This window comes from Cetorhinus maximus, chromosome 11 (assembly GCF_964194155.1).
Source record: "Cetorhinus maximus chromosome 11, sCetMax3.hap1.1, whole genome shotgun sequence".
NCBI lineage: Eukaryota > Metazoa > Chordata > Chondrichthyes > Lamniformes > Cetorhinidae > Cetorhinus > Cetorhinus maximus.
In genome coordinates, this window is record NC_135889.1 from 47,834,753 (window position 1) to 47,853,090 (window position 18,338).

Genomic DNA, 18,338 nt, shown 5'->3' on the forward strand with positions numbered 1-18,338 from the left:
GTGTAGATCTGGCACACATTCCCCCAAAAGGCCAGAGATACTGGGTTGTTTGTAATTTTCAGAACTGAGAGCAATACATTTTTATTAGGCGTGGGCATGGATCAGAGTCAGATAAATGGAGTTGAGGCACAGATCAATCACAAACTAATTGAATAATGGAACAGGTTCCAATGGCTGACTGGCCCTACACCTGTTCCAATTACTAAGTGCCTCACTGAAGTATTAATGCATTGAAAATTTCTCAGTGATTTTCATCTTCCTTCTGATATTACAGTGAAATCCAAGTCTGAAGCACGCACTGAGAATGAAGGAGTCTTAACCATCTCTATCCTGAGTCATCCTTCTTTAAAGACAGAGAAATAACTTTCTCTTGGTGACAGCTTTCCATCATCCTCTACCACAATGAGGGATGAAATGCTGGAAGCTTGATCCTTAAGAAGATTGATTCTTTCAATAAATCTCTGAACTATTATTATCGGAAAGCTTTTTTTCTACTGAGAACCTTTTACCAGCATTTGCCAGATAATAAAGACACTAGATATACGGTGAAACCTGATTGCCTTCAAGCAATAATGAAAATGATTCCTGAATGCACTTCACGGTAATTAGGCCATCTGTACTAGATGTGTTCATAATGTCTCTGCTATCTCAACAATAATAAAAATGCAAGATTTAAACGTGCACTTTTGCATCACCATGCTTATATGTTTCACCTTAAATTCTTCTTGCATAATTCAATCTTTGAGGCTGCACTTACTCTGTGTTAGTGACCTTGGCACTTTCAAATACCAAATCTAAGCTCAAATGTTCAGTATTATGAATGTGAAAATATAAAGAAAAATAACAATGATCTATATGGTTCAAGATGTTTAAGCCCAACAAATGGCAAATATTTGTGTCCATAAGCTTTGTGCACTTGACTGCAGAGATGCTCTCTGAAACAGTTTCAAATATGACTGCATTATTATTCAAATAAGCCTGGGGTGGATAGTGAGTTACCAGTCCTTTTGCAATCATGGTAAAATGTTTCTGTGCTCTGAATATTTCAGTCCCCAATTTTAGCTTCAAAACCCAAGAGTGAGCTAAGATTGTCATTAGAATGTTTATCCTCAATGCTTTAAGTAGCACCATTCATTTTTTTTAGTAATTATGTAACAAATCACTACAAAAAAGTCTTAGTTAAGTTCTTATGGTGCGATATCCAAATGCATGATGAGATGGTTAATATTTGGAGACCCGATTCCATAACAGTGGCCCTGGCAATGTTAGAAAGGCAGCAGCTCAATGAAATTGGTTTCTTAATAAAGAACTAGTGTAAACAGAAACATTTTAACATTGTTAGATTGAATAGGGGCTGAAGGAAATGAATGTTAAATGATGGCAAATAAATACCTGCAACTGGCACACTCCAGCAAAACGGTCATGTTAGAGCTTGATACCCAATAGTGAAACAGCACAACTTGAGGGTGAATAGAGAGCACCGTGAGGCAATTTGAATGCAATTGGGTGCAACACTAGTTTAACACCATGTCTAATTGTACTCTCCACTGAAACCAATGGTAAATAATGTTGGAGCTAGGGCTAGAAAATCAATATTCCCCCTTGATTCCATAGGTTTCCCACTGAGTGAGTTAGGTTTCAATTACCCATTTGTCTTGCCTTAACTTTTATTATTTCATGGGATGTGGATGTAGCTGGCTAGGTCAACAATTTTATTGCTCATCCCTAATTGCCCTTGAGAAGGTGGTGGTGAGCTATGTTGAGCAACGTACAGCCTTTGACTTGTAGTCAGTTCATTCTTCAACTGAGAGAGCACTTTATGAATTTCTCTTTTGGAACTTAAGGATGGACCATTGAAATAAATTAAGAACATGAATGCGCAAAGCAGAATATCCTGTTTCTGATTTCTGTTGCAACACAGGTGCTCTATCTGTTATGCAACAGTTCTAGAACAGGATTACAGAATCCATTCACTGAAAATTCCAATTGGTTTAAGTCTAAGGTGCAGTCTTTGTCAAGTATATGTGCTGGAAAGTATGTTTCATAAACTATTCTGACCTGATTGAGTGCACAGGTACAAGCCAATGACTGCTCTTGTTGCAAACAGCACCATCACAGTCAAATAATGCAATTTGACTGTGATGGTGTTGTTTGCAACAAGAGCAGTCATTCCAGGGAGAGATCACAGCAGATAACAAGTTCCAATTAGCAAGGTTATTAAACCTAACCCCAATCTACTGATACCAAATAATGACTATTTGACAAGGATGTTAGTGCAATTCTTAAGCATTAAAAATACTAACAATAAACTATTAATGAACAGTGTAGCATCTGTTTAAAGAACAGTCAAAAACAGAACACAGTATCAAACTCATTCTACACTGTGGTATCTGTGACTTTGTTTAGAAAATGAATGTGCAATTTTCGCCATATGCTACAACAAACTATTGTAATCTTAAGGTAGCACTTCCTCTTTTGACACAAACCCTCATTCATAGTGAAGTACTGGTACACTAATGTGTACTTCTGGGAGGAATCCAAATGATCCATTAATATTTTTTGTACTTCTCTTTTACTACGGTTGCTAATGTAATAAAAAAAACTCCCATCAGCAAGCTTGATATCTTTCAAATGTTGCAGGATTTGCAATTTCCACAAAGCAAAAATTGAGAAAATAATTCTCTGCAATACATTACAGTTAGAAAACAAGCACCAAAGTTAACAGGGAAAAAGAAACGGTTTTTGCAAGAGTTTCCTCAATCCATTTCTTCAACTAACATATAGTCACAGACAATGACTCCATATTATGGTAATTCCACCATGCATGACAAAACTGGAAAATGCAGTGAGATATTGACAATGCCATGCGCAGAATCAGTGTTGTTAGGATACCCATTAGTTATTGCGAATTTGAACTTGAAAATAACCAGAGGGTCGATGTATTGTTCACATTCATTTTGTGATTCTGGATTACATTAATTTGCTCCAACAGAATATGGGCTCCAGTTTTAGATTCTGATTAATAAGGAATTCATCTTTAACTGCCATAGATTAGCATTTTCTTATTAGCAGGGGAACTCAGTCTAGCATGGAAATGCTGGAGGAAAGTAAACTGTTGGTGGAAAAATGTTCAAACACAGTTATCGTGTCATTGGCAAAGTGGTAAACATGTCCAGATGTACATAATATTGAGCCATGCAACAGAATACTTTCAACAACATTATTTCATTGATATTTTGACATGCTGTTTCCTCTTGTCACATTGTTTAAACAATCAAGCCTTCTTTGATTTTATTTTTTGTCACAAAGATTGAGACCATCCGTTCAGCTGCCTCTGCTACTCCCCTCCCTCCTGAAACTTTCAGCAGGCCAACCATCCCCTAATGTAACCTGCTATCCTAGCCCTGAACTCACACCTTTCTCTAGTTTCTATTTCATCTCCTGCTGTGCTCCCTCTGAACTCATCTTATTCATGAGACCCACCCTCTGCTCTCTTGATCCTATTCTCGCTAAACTTTTAACTACCCAATTTCCTTTCCTGGTTGTTAGCTATGCACTTAATGGTTCCCTCTCCTTGGGTTCTGTACCCCTCCCATTCAAGTCTGCCTTCATTACTCTTCTATCCAAAAAGTCTGCCCTTGATCCCCCTGCACCGCCCCATATCCAACTTCCCTTTCCTCTCCAAAGTCCTTGAATGTGCTGTTCCCTCCCAAATCCATGACCACCTTTCCTGCAATTGCATGTTTAATTTCTTCCACTCAGGTTTCTTCCCCTGCCAGAGTACTGAAACAGCTTTTATGAAAGTCACAAACCACATTCTGTGTGGCTGTGGCAGTGGTAAACTATCCATCCTCATCTTTCTCAACTGTCTGCCATACCATCATCCTCCAATTTTTCCTGCCAATCTCCACCTCCTCCATTGTGGGTGGAACTGCCATTGCCTGGTTCTATTCTTATCTATCCAGTTGTAGACAGAGAATCACTTACAATGGCTTCTCTTCCCACTTCCGCATCGTTACATCTGGAGCTCCCCAAGGATACATCATTGGCTCCTTTCTATTTCCCATCTACATGCTCTTTCCCAACAACATTTTTTTCAGCCAAGTAATTTTACTGCTTTCACCCCTCAGCCTCTGTACTGAGTGACTTCTTACAGTCAGTATTTTAACTTCCATCTCAACTCATCATGCTCTCTCACCTCTGAGCTCACCACCCTCTTATTCTCTCTAATCCCTCCCTCCATGGGTTATGTTGCTAGACTAGACTATGTTGCTCTTCCTTTCAGATGCTATGGAATGCAAGCTCCAACAACTTATCGATACCAACGCCCATCCAGGACCCTCCACCCCTTCCCGTCCCTCTGACCCCATCCTGTCTTCTAATCCCAGCCTTTGCCGTGTATTCACCATACCCCCTGACTTTCCCCTCTCTGATACTGAATATTCAGTACTCAGCAAGGGACTCAGTTTCATCCCCTTACGCTGTCATCTCAATGAATTCTGGGCTCGGCACAATGCTGAACTCTTCTTATGTCGCCTTCATGTTCGTGCTCACTTCTTTGGGCAGGAGTCATCCCCCCATTCCATAGATCCTTTCACCTGCCTCTAATATTCTCCTTCCACCTGGACCCCTCACTCTGGTCGCTTACCTGCTCGCGATCTTTTCATTGAGAACTGTCAGCGTGACATCGGCCATCTCAATTTCTCTGCCCCTCTCACCTATTCTAACCTGTCTCCTTCTGAACTTGCTGCGCTCTGGGTCCTTAGGTCCAACCCTAGCTTTGTTATCAAACCTGCTGACAAGGGTGGTGCTGTTATTGTCTGGCGTACTGACCTCTACCTCGTAGCAGCTGTACGCCAACTCTCACACACTTCCTCCTACCTCCCCCTGGACCATGACCCCACCACTGAACATCAAGCCATTGTTTCCAGGACTGTCACTGACCTCATCTCCTCTGGAGATCTTCCTCCCACAGCTTCCAAACTCATAGTCTCCCAACCCTGGACAGCCTGCCAAAATCCACAAACAGGACTGTCCCGGTAGACCGATCATGTCAGCCTGTTCCTGCCCCACAGAACTCATTTCTTCCTATCTTGACTCTGTTCTCTTTCCCCTTGTCCAGCCTCTTCCCACCTACATCCAGGATTCCTCTGATACCCTACATCATATCAACAATTTCCAGTTCTCTGGCCTAACTGCCTCCTTTTCACATGGACGTCCAGTCCCTCTACACCTCCATCCCCCACCAGGATGGTCTGAGGGCTCTCCGCTTCTTCCTTGAACAGAGTCCTGAACAATCCCCATCCACCATCGCTCTCCTCCATCTGGCTGAACTTGTTCTCTCACTGAACAAATTCTCCATAAACTTGTCTCACTTCCTCCAAAGCAAAGGTGTGGCTATGGGTACCTGCATGGACCCCAGTTAGCCTGTCTCTTTATGGGGTATGTGGAACATTCCTTGCTCCAGTCCTACTCAGGCCCCCTCCTACAACTCTTTTCTCGGTACATCGATGACTGTTTCGGTATCATTTCATGCTCTCTGGACCTGGAAAAATTTATCAATTTTGCTCCCAATTTCCACTCCACTATCACCTTCACAAGGTTCATCTTCAACACTTCCCTTCCCTTCCTTGACCTCTCTGCCCCCATTTCTGGTGATAGACTGTCCACCAATATTCATTACAAGCCCATCGACTCCCATAGCTACCTCGACTACAGCTCCTCACATCCTGATTCCTGTAAGGACTCCATCCCACTCTCTCAGTTTCTCTGCCTCTGCCAATCTGTTCCAATGATGCCACTTTCCAAAACAGCGCTTCTGGCATGTCTTCCTTCTTCCTTAGCCAATGTTTCCCCGTCACTGTGGTTGTCAGGGCCCTCAGCCTTGTCTGGCCACCTCTGCCCTCACATCTTCACCTCCCCTCCAGAGCCATGATAGGGTCCCCCTTGTCCTCACTGTTCACCCCACCAGCCTCTGCATTTAAATGATCATCCTCCGCTTTTTCCGCTAACTCCAGCATGATGCCACCACCAAACACATTTTCCCCTCAACCCCTGTCAGCATTCCATAGGAACACCCCGGTCCGCTCCTCCATCACCCCCAACACCTCATCCCCTTCCCACAGCACCTTCCTATGCAATCGCAGAAGGTGCCCCTTTACCTCCTCCCTCCTCAGCATCCAAGGGTCCAAACACTCCTTTCAGGAGAAGCAGCGCTTCATTTGCACCTGCTTCTATTTGGTCTACAGCATCTGCTGCTCCCAGTGTGGTCTCCTCTACATTGGGGAGAACAAACGCAGACTGGGTGACCACTTTGCGGAACACCTTCGGTCTGTCTGCAAGCATGACCTAGACCTTCCAGTCGCTTGCCATTTCAACACACCATCCTGCTCTCATGCCCACATGTCCATCGTTGTCATATTGAAATGTTCCAGTGAAGCCCAATGCAAACTGGAGGAACAGCACCTCAGCTTTCAATTAGGCGCCTTACAGCCTTCTGGACTTAACATTTAGTTCAACAACTTCAGACCATGAACCCTCTCTTCCACCCTCACCCCCTTTTTAAATCCCCTTTTTTTTACATTCATTTTTATTTCTATCCACTTATTTTTATTTTTATTCATTTATCCGTGGTTTTATTCCCTTTTTTTATCCCATTTTCAATCCCGTTTTTCCCCCACCCCTGTCCCCTTCCCCCCCACCCCATCCCCCACAGGGCCATCTGTTATTTGTTCATGTTATTCATTCACACAATGCTACCCTTGTTCTGCTATTATCACATTCTGCTTTCTTACCCTTATGCCACTATTAGCACCTTTTTTAGCACTAACCACTACCATTAACAATCCCTTTGTCCTTCAGTTCATGACATCTTTGTCAACCCCTCCTTTGTCCCCACCTATCGCTGGCCTTCTATCCAGCTGCACCTGCCCCACCCCTCTTTAACAATATAAATTTCATCACATTTCCACTTTTCTTCAGCTCTAAGGAAGGGTCATATGGACTCGAAACATCAACTTTGTTTCTCTCTCCACAGGTGCTGCTAGACCTGATGAGTTTTTCCGGCATTTTTTGTTTTTGTTATGTTGTGTTAGCAATCTAGAGGCCTGCACTAATGATCCAAAAACCTCAGTTCAAAATCCACCATGGCAGCTAGGAATTTACATCCAAGTCATTCAATAAATCTGGAATAAAAAATATCAGTAATGGTGACCATGAAAATGAGGGGTTTGTTATAAAAATTCATTTGATTCACTAATGTCCTTCAGAGAAAGAAACCTGTCATCCAAACCCAGTCTGACCTACATGTGTCCAAATTCACAGCCATGTGGTTGACTCTTAACTGCCCTCTGAAGGCCTAGGAAGCCATTCAGTTGTATCAAACTGCTATAGGAAAGTATATTAAGAAAAAAATTGGATGGAGCCCTTGGCATTAACCGAGGCACTGTATAGAACAAAGGCACACTCAGCTCAGTTGACCCTGCAAATTCTTCCTCACTAACAACTGAGAGAACTGCCCCACAGATCAGTCAAGTAACAGCCCGACATAGTCCCTCTTGCAGAATGATATTTCTCAGGCAATACCCTAGAATTCTCCAACACCATCCCTGGATATGCTCAGTCCTGCTGACAAGACAGACCCACCAGAGATGATAGCACAGTGGTGTACAATCTTGAGGTAGAGGCACTGGGAGTCCTCAACATTGTCTCCAGACACCATGAAGTCTCGTGGCATCAGGTCAAACATGGGCACTGAAACCTCCTGCTGCTTACCTCCTACCACTCTCAGCTAGCTAATGAATCAGTACTCGGCCATGTTGAACACCACTTGGAAGAAGCACTGAGGGTGGCAAAGGCATAGAATGCCTTCTGGGCTTCAATATTAATCACCAAGACTCGTTCAGCAGCCCCACTACAGACCCAGCTGGACAAGTGTTGAAGGACAAGTCTGCCAATCTGAGCCTGTGGCAGGTAGTGAAAGAACCAACAAGAGGAAAAAACCTATTTGACCTCGCCTTCACCAACCTATATGTCACAGATACATCCATCCATGACAGTATTGGTAGAAGTGACCACTGCACAGATGAGGACATGTTCCATTGTGCTGTGTGGTACTACCATCTTGTTAAAAGGGACAGATTCATACCAAATCTAACAACTTTAAACTGGGCATCCATGAGGCAATGTGGGCCATCATCATCAGCAGAATTGTATGCCTCCGCAATCTTTAATCTCATGGCCGGGCACATCCCTCACTTTAACATTATCATCAAACCAAGGGATCAGACATGTTCAGTGTAGAGTGTAGAAGAGCATTCCATGAGTAGCACCAATTGTATCTAAAAAAAGAGGTACCAATCTGGTGAAGTTGCAACACGGGACCATGTACATGCTAAAGTGGAAGCAGCATGCTAGGTAAGCATCCCAAAACCAACAGGTCATTACAAAGCCCTTCAGTCTTGCCACATTCCACCCTTTAAGAAGGATGTGAAGGCATTAGAAAGAGTAGAGAAAAGATTTACGAGAATGGTCCCAGGGATGAAGAACTTCATGAGTTATATAAATCAATTGGAGAAATTGGGAAGAGAAGGTTGAGTGGCGATTTGATGGAGGTATTCAAAAGCATGAAAGGCCTGGACAGAGTTAGTAAAAGAGGGCACAGATTTAAGGTAATTGGCAAGAAGCAATGTTGACATTGGGGAATTTTTTTTTCACACAGCGAGTAGTTAGGATCTGGAATGCATTGACTGAGAGTATGGTGGAGGCAGTTTTGATCGAGACATTCAAGAGGGAATTGGGTTATTATCTGAAAAAGAAGAATATGCAGGGCTATGGTGGGGAGGGGGGCGGTGGTGGGAGGGGGAAGTGGGGAGCAGTATTAGGTGAATTGCTTTTATGAAGAGCCAGCACAGCCACAAAAGACTGAATGGACTCCACCTATGATGTAATTATTCTGTGGTTTATTTAGTCATGAAAGGTGATGGCCAATTAAACAACTAATGAGAGGAGGAGGCTCCATTAACATCCCCATCCTCAGTAATGGCAAAGTGCAAAAAACAAGGCTGCATCCATCTTTAGACAAAGTCCAAAGTTCCTTCAGACTGGAAAGTATCAAATATAATGTCTCTGTTCAGTATGGGAGGCAGAAAACAGGAAACTATAGGCCAGTTAGCTTGACATCTGCCATGGGGAAGGTGATATAATCAATCATTAGCTGGGCACTTAGAGAAATTCAAGGTAATCAGGAAGAGTCAGCATGGTTTTCTGAAAAGGAAATCATTTTTAACCAATTTATTGGAGTTCTTTGAAGGAGTAACATGCACTGTGGATAAAGGAGGGCCTATAGATGTGCTGTACTTGGATTTTGTGAAGGCATTTGATAATGTGCCACATCAAAGATTATTGCAGAAAATAAAAGCCCATGGTATAGGGGGTAACATATTAGCATGGATAGAAGATTGGCTGGTTGGCAGAAAACAGAGAGTATGTATAAATGGATCTTTTTCTGATTGGCAGGGTGTGACAAGTGGAGTCCCACAGGGATCTGTGCTGGGGCCTCAACTTTTTACAATTTCATTATGGCTGATCTGTTTGTGTTTCAAATTGATGAAGGGAGTGAAGACATAGTAGCTAAATTTGCAGATAACACTAAGATAGGTAGGAAAGTGTATTGTGAAGAGGACATCAGGAGGTTGCAGACAGATATAGATCGGTTGAGCGAGTGGGCAAAAATCTGGCAGATGGAGTATAATGTGGGAAAATGTGAAGTTGTTCACCTTAGCAAGGAATATAAAAAAAGAGTATTACCGTAAGTGGAGAATAGCTGCAGAATTCCAAGCTGCAGAGGGATCTAGGTCTTCTCATACATGAGTCACAAAAAGCTAGTATACAGGTATAGCAAGTAATTAAGAAGGCTAATGGAATGTTATCCTTTATTACGAGAGGAATTGAACATAAAAGTAAGGATGTTATGTTCCAGTTATACAGAGCATTGGTGAGATCACATCTTGAATGCTGTGTGCAGTTTTGGTCTCCTTATTTAAGGAAGGATGTAAATGCGTTGGATGCTGTTCAGAGGAGGTTTACTAGATTGATACCTGGAATGAGCAGGTTGTCTTATGGGGAAAGGTTGGACAGAGTGGGCTTGTTTCCACTGGAGTTTAGAAGAATGAGGTGTGACTTGATTGAAGTATATAAGATCCTGAAGGGTCGCTGAGATAGATAGGTTCGTGATTGGTAAGGGGATCAAAGGTTACGGGGAGAAGGCGGGAGATTGGGGTTGAGAAACTTATCAGCCATGATTGAATGGTGGAGCAGGCTTGAGGGGGCGAATGGCCTAATTGCTGCTCCTATGTCTTATGGTCTTATGGTGTTTAATCTTATGGGTGAGTCCAGAACTAGGGGGAACTGTTATAAAATTAGGGGTTACCCTTCTAGGACAAAGATGAGGTCAATTTTTTTCTCTTAGAAGACTGCAATTTTGGAATTCTCTGCCTCGGAAGGCGGTGGAGGCAGGGTCATTGAATATTTTTAAGGCAGAGGTAGATAGATTACTGTTAGGCAAGAGAATCAGAGGTTATCGCAGGTAGTTGGGAATGTGGAATTTGAAACACAAACAGATCAGCCATGATCTTAGTGAATGGCGGAGCAGGCCTGAGGAGCCGAATGGCCTACTCCTGCTTCTATTTCATATGTTCGTATTTTCAAAGGGGATGACCCATCTCAGTTTCTCCCTGAAGTCACCAGCATCACAGATGCCCAGTCTTCAGCCAACTCGATTCACTCCACATGACATCAAGAAATGGCTGAGCTCACTGGATACAGCAAAGGCTCTGTATCCAAGGCTCCTTCGACATCCAAGGCTCCTTCGACAGCACCTTCCAAACCCTCGACCACTACCATCTGGAAGGACAAGGGCAGCAGATAGATGGGAACACCACCACCTGGAAGTACCCTCCAAGTCACTCACCATACTGACTTGGAAACATATTGCCGTTCCTTCACTGTCGCTGGGTCAAAACCCTGGAACTTCCTTCCTAACAGCACTGTGGGTGTACCAACACCACATGGACTGCAGTGGTTCAAGAAGGCAGCTCACCACCACCTTCTCAAGGGCAACTAGGGATGGGCAATAAATGCTGGCCACAACCAGTGAAGGCACACCTCGTGAATGAATAAAAAAAAGACTATGGGCCCTGACAACAACCCACCATAGTGTTTCCAGGCTAGCTGCGCTCCTAGCCAAGCTGTTCCAGTACAGCTACCTGGCAATGTGGAAAATTTCCCAGGTATGTCCTGTCCCCAAAAAGCAGGACAAATCCAATCTGGTCAATGACCAGCCTATCAATCTCTCAAGCATCAGCAAAGGGATGAAAGGGGTCATTGACAGTCCTATCAAGCAACACTTACTGAGTAATAACCTGCTCAACGATGTTCAGTTTGGGTTCTGCCCGCATCAATTCATTACAGCCTTGCTCTAAACATGGTCCAAAGACACTTGACAGAGTGTGACATCAAGAAGGCCTTGTAAAATTGAATTCAATGAGATTCAGAGAAAACTCTCCTCTGGTCGGAGTCGTATCTAGCACAAAGGAAGATGGTTGTGGTTGTTCGAGGCTAATCATCTCAGTCCCTGGACATCGCTGCATAAATTCATCAGGACAGTGTCCTAGGCCCAACCATCTTCAGTTGCTTCATTAATGGCCTTCCCTCCATCATAAGATCAGAAGTGGGGATGTTTGTTGATGCTTGCACAATGTTCAGTCCCATAGGCAACTCCTCAGACAATGAAGTAGTCCATTCCCACATGCAGCAAGAAATAGACAACATTCAGGGTTCAGCTGATAAATGACAAATGACATTCGTGCCACACAAGGTGTCAGACAATAACCAGCTCCAAGAGAGAATCTAACCAGCTTCCCTCGACATTCAATGGCATTATCACCAACATCACCATTGTCCAGAACAGTCGGAGGTTGGGTATTCTGCAGCAAGTAATTCACTTCCTGGCTTCCCAAAACATTTCCTCTAACATCTACAAGGCACAAGTGAGGTGTATGATGGAAAACTCTCCACTAGCCTGGATAAAGCGAATCTCAAAAAACACACAAGAAGCTCGACCATTCAGGATGAAGCTTGATTAACACCCCAGCCACCAACTTAAACATTCACTCCCACCACCAGCAGCGCACATTGTGCACACCATCCACAAGATGCACCCACCAAAATCCCTTCGACAGCACCTTCCAAATCTGTGGCCTCCTAGAAGGACATGGGCAGAGGACGCATCAGAATACTTGCAAGTTTCCCCCTCTCACCATCCTAACTTGGGAAATGTCATCATTTTTTCATCATCACTGGATCAAAATCCTACAACTCTCTCTCTAAGAGCACCATGGATGTACCTACAACAGATGGACTGCAACAGCTCAAGGAGGTGGCTTACTGCCACTTTCTCAAGGGCAAATAGGGATTGGCAATAATGTTAGCCTTATCATTTATGCCCACATTCTATGAATGAAAAGAAATTACAACTACACTTTCAAAACCACAAATGTCTAGCCTTTGGTCCTCCATTCAACACAACATTTCTGCAGCTACTGATTTGTTCATCCACACCCTCACATGTACCCTTAATGCAATAGTTCTGCTAGAACTCTCTCTCACCCTGGCCATCCCTTTTGATATGGCCCTCATCTCTGCTCCCTTAAATCCTTAAAGGATGTAGACTTGAACTAATATCGCAGACAACTGCTTTAGCCAATCGCCTCCAGATCTGGCTGATCCACGTAAAGCACCCATACCAATAATTCAAACCAGCTGCAAACCAGTTTCATACAATTATAGATTTTATTGTCAGAGCAGCTCATTAGCTTAAGTTTAAAGCTTGTTGAATTCTCATTTGAGCGCTTGAGAGCCTCAATGACCAGTCAAACACTTTAACTGTCAGTGAACATTGTTAAATGTTCTCATCTGATCACCAAGGTGGGAGTCTGGTGGACTTTGCAATCAGCTCATCATGGATAAGAATTGATTAAGTTTCAAATCTGAGCCTCTCTCTGTACCACTCTCCAACCTAAAGTTGGAAGAAGAATGATGGAAGGGTGAAATTGTAGAGGACAAGAAAAATCAATGAAACAAAAAAAGCAGATTTATTTTAGATTTTTTGCAATTACATTGAAGTTAGAACTTGCGACACTGACAAAGCTCATTAAAATATTAGTATTGTCTGTAATTATTGGATGCAGGTATGGAGCCACACTATTGGAGAATCAGTGCAAATCATATTAGAAATGTGAATCAATGTAAGAAAATTATCACAAAGTTGTGGATTTCCAAAGCATAATAAGTTGCCTTTTTAAGGAATACTAATATATAATGGAAGCAATTTGGACTTTGTGCAATATTGTAAATGACTGAGTTGACAGCTCACTTTACATCCCTGAGTTCAATGGAAATAAAATTTATGAAATATAAAACAGGCTGGCAACCCACTATTACCTATTTCACACTACTTTACAAAGTCATAGGGCAGAATTTTCACCTCCACGTGTGGGCATGCGCCCGACCCACTCGAGCGTGAAGTGACATGCGTTGGTGTCGGGCAAATGTCCCGATGCCAACGCACACTCGCGTGATATTTCAGTCGGCGAGCACGCGCGGGAGACAGAGCTGTGCCCGCCATTAATTAAGAGTCCAGTTAAGGCCCTTGACTCCCCAATTGTTGGCAATTTAACGTTGCCCGTGCCATTTTTTGACATCGCACGGGCAAAATGGGCAGGCCACAATTTGCAAAAGCTCATCCACGGGCGATTTAAGAAGGGTCTGCAGCATTGTCAATGTGAGTTGTGAGGTGTTTTGGAGATTGTGTGCTGCTGGTTGCTTATTTGAACTTATCAGCTTCATCTCGGTTCAGAGCTTCATTCTGAGCATTTCGAGGCTTCATTTCAAGGCTCATTGTTGTCTTCCAGGCCCCCGGAGGATTCAAACTGTGTGGGCCCTTCCAGGTATCAGACACCCTTCTGTTGCCCTGGTAATGGGGATTGTGGCACTGCTGGAGGCACCTCCTCTGAAGAGGAAGAGAGGGGCAGAAGGGAGAGGTGGCCAGGTGTCCCAATGCAGCTTCCAGGGGAAGGACCTGTGAGAGGAAAGGCGCAGGCACAAGGAGCACAGGGCCAGCATGAAGTCCAAGGTGGAAGGGTCCACAGAAGATGGCACTATCCTGCTGCCAGAGTTTACAGGCAGCGATGCAGCTATCTCAATATGTCTGAGATGCAATGCCAAAGGAGGCTCCGCCTCTTCAGGAAGACCGCGACCTCCATCCATCAGACAATTGTGCCTGACATCAGCTCCGTCTGTATGGGTGGACACCCCCATGTCAGGGGCTTTGAAGGTCACAGTGGCCCTGAACTTCTATGCCTCCGGCTCTTTCCAGGGCTCAGTGGGGGATCTGTGTGGAGTCTCCCAATCAGCCTGTAAACTCTGGCAGCAGGATAGTGGCATCTTCTGCGGACCCTTCCGCCTTGGACTTCCTGCTGACTTACCCTGCACCTACAAAACAAATGAAGCATACTCAGGCCAATAACTTGAAATCAAATATCATTTAATGTTGGAAATCACAGATTCTTGAATGGAACAATATCCAGTGTTGGTAGTCACTCCATTAAAAAACGAAAAGCAAAATGGAGGAACAAATTATCACCCATGACCAGCCCCTCTTGTGCTTAAGGTGCTTTAAACTTACGTTTATGGGTGCTACATCTTGGTGCTCCCCCCTCGCTGGCACCGGTATTGGAGACGGCCTGCTCACTCTGCTGTCTTGTTGGCCTTGATGACCTTGGTGGTCGTCCTCTGGCCACTGGAGCCTGTGCTGGCCCCGCCTGGGAGGGAGTGGCCAGTGCCACGGCTGGCATCTCCCCAGTCGCCGCAGCCTCATCAGATGCCGTGGAGGAGGAGCTGCTGTCATCATCCAGAGCGTCCTGAGAGGAACCCGAAGGGACGACAGGCAGCTCGTGCGCCAACGTCAGGCTGATCGGGACCTCCCTACTCACCATTGATGGACGGGCACCTAGCTAGGATACTGGATGCCCCATCCATCACACACACTCACACTGACCAGCTGAAGTCATTGCCTGTGTGAGGGCTTGCAGGTCCAAGCACATCCCCAGGGACCCCTGATTCTGTCCCTGGAGCAGCCTCTCCATGAGAGTTGCCACTTTCTCCATGGAGGAGGCATTGCGCTCGGCCATGAGGGTCAACGCAGTGCTCACACTCCACAGGGACTCCTCCAAAACGAAGACCATGGCATGTATACCCTCATGGATCTCCGCCAGATCCTCCTGCACACCCCGCTGGATGGCCAGCATCTGCTGCCTAATGGACGACTCCAGAGGCCCATCATCAGCCTTCGACTGAGCATCATCCTGGTCTCCAGCAGTCCTCCCACTGCTGGCACCCTGGGCACTCTCAGCCTCCACCTGCAACTCAAGCTAGTGTGAAGTGCCCTCACCAATGTGCACCAAGATAGTAGACGGCAACCTAATGCCCAATGAGGTGCAGGTACTTGCGTTGGTGTCTGCTTGAGAGAGTGGGTGTGACTTAGGTTCGTGAGGAGCATGGTGGTCCTCCGGGGTCCGGAGAGCGAACGCCTGCGGGTGAACCTAAAAGGAAGAAGAAGGATGTCACCAGTTTAAGTCATCACATTGTCACTGTGCATGCCAGGCAACTTGGTGAGACAATGGAGATCTGTATCATGGTGCTCTAGTCTTTTAATTATCAACGGGGACTCCAAGTTCGAGGCTCATATCAATGGAGAAAGTACTGAAGCTGAAATTCTCACCTCAGTGCACTGCACTCTTACCGTTATCTGACACCCAAACCTCACTGCGGCTGGTTGACTGAGGCGCATGGTGCCTCTCAAATTCCATGGCCTTTTGCTCATAGTGGTAGAGGATGAGGAGGCCTGGGGTTCTCCCGCCAGTCAGCGACCTCTCAATATTGTTATGGGATGTCTTCTCCTGAAAGGATAGAGGAACATTGATTCGTCCACTCTGTATCTGCAGCACCATTGCAGCCTGGCCAACCCCAGCTGAGGAACACCTCACAGGGCGCATCTGAGTCGTGGCCCTAGAGTCGCAAGGCACTCAGTCCAAGCAGCCAGGGCTCACCACCTTGGCCACCTCCGGCATCATTGACAGGTGGCACTGAGACTCCAGCACCCCTGAGCTCCACAGGGGGATGGCCAGCCCTTAACACTTCAACACGCTGATCCATGCCAACATGGTACTCACCCTGCCTGAGCACAGCAGGTCATTGAAGCGCTTCCAACACTGCAGGTGCGCCGCTCCACGTCGTGGCTGCTCACCCAGGCTGCCACCTCCTCCCATGCCTTCTTGGTGAGGTGTGGTGGCCTCCTCCTCCCATTTCTGGGGACAAGGTTCTCCCTTCTGGCAGCCACCTCCTCCAGGAGGGCAGCGAGGCACTCATTGGAGAACTGCTGAGCTGACTGCCCCGCCGACCTCACCTCCCGCATGGGTTCTCCTTTCTGGGTCGCAGCCATGTCGCTATGGAAACTCCTACGCAGGCAGCCTCCCTGTGCCGCTTTTGAATCAGCAGCCGGGTTTCCATTGGACCCGGCAGACAACTGGCACCCGTCCCCGCCCGCCCCTTCTCGGAGGTTCTCCAGCCGGGTTTCACGCTGGGCGGGCCTTAATTGGCCTTCCGGCATCGACTGCGGGTTCCCCACTGCCACCGCCTGCCTCGCTGAGCCCGCCCACCGAGGTCAAAATTCTGCCCATAGTTACCCCAAACACTTAAAATGTCGCGCGCTGACGTCGCACGAGCGTCCCGATGTCAGCGCGCAGCATCGCCATGTTTAGGTCGGCGGGCGCGCTATGCAACAGGATGCGCGCCCGCCATTAATTAAAGGCCTTGTTAAGGCCATTAACTCACCAATTGACCAGGATTTTGAGGGGCCCGTGTGAACTTCGGCTCGGTGCACAGGCCCAATGGGCAGGTGGGTAAGTGATTTTTTAACAAACCTCATCCAGCGGCGGGATTAAGTTTGATTTCGGAATTATAAAATTGTAATAAAGTTTTTGTTTATTTCATTAACATGTCCCATCTCGTGTGACATTTTCACATGAGGGAGACATGTTAATGATTTTTAAATTTTTCTATTTTTCATGTTTCACTGCCTTTCAATGATCTCCCTGAGGCAGCACTTTGCCTCAGGGAGATGTGTGCTCTTGCGTGCACATGTGCGAAAGACCGCACTCTGACAGTTGGGGAATTCCGCCCGCCCCCGCATAGCACTTCCCGGCGGGCGGCCCGCTGGGCAGACCTTAATTGGCCCGCCCTCTTAAAATGGCGGCGGGACCTGTTTTGGCAGCAGCGATCAGCTGCCCACCCGCCGCTGAGTTGGTCAGGCCCACCCGCCCATCAAGGGCAAAATTCTGCCCATAATCTTGATTTTCCATCAACAAATGAACAATTTGACTTCTTCCTTGCCACCAGGCCTCAAGAGCAAGGGTTTGTATTATTAAGAACTTGATTTTTCCTTTTTGATGGCTGACCTATCACTGATGAGCTCAAGTCCAGTCTGAAGCTGATCTTATCCTCATCACAGTAGCTGGAGTTACGCGTAATGGGCCTAAGCATGAATCTGAGCTTGTACTCAGTTGCAACAAGAAGCCAAAAGGTTGTTTATTTGAAGGGAATGTTTTTAATAAAAGCAGCATTTTAAAAATTCCATCTTGTACCTTGGGCATACAACTCATTGATATCCATCAACAATAATTGAAAAAAAAGTCAAAGGTGGACGTGAACAGACAATATGGCGAGAAGGCCAAAGATCGGATTTACGCCATTGTGTAACCAGTTTGGGATCATCTGCTCCACCCGTCAATGGTGGGCCACATTCCTTGCCGTCACACATTAGGAACCTAATTTCAATACGTTAGCATCTCATTATAAGCTCTGCTTGCCAGAATCATCCCCCCACCCCACCCATCCTCCACACAATTCGGGCACATCAGCACAATCGTATGCTGATGTTTTTCCCCAATGTACATGAGCGATGAGCACCCGGTGAGCAGCACTTCACTCAGGACTTTGAGGTTTGTTTGCCTACCTTGCTTCGGGCAGCACTAGCGGTCATCAGCACCAGGCTTCGCAGATAGCACCACATCACTTTTAGGGGGGCTCATGGGTAGGTCTCTACCTACCAGACCTGCCGTAAGTGGGGGTGGCTTTTCAACGGCTGCAGGGCAAGGTCTCACTTGGGGAAGGAGGAGAAGTGGCCTCAGGCAAGGGAAGAGTCTGCAGGATAAGGGCTGTAC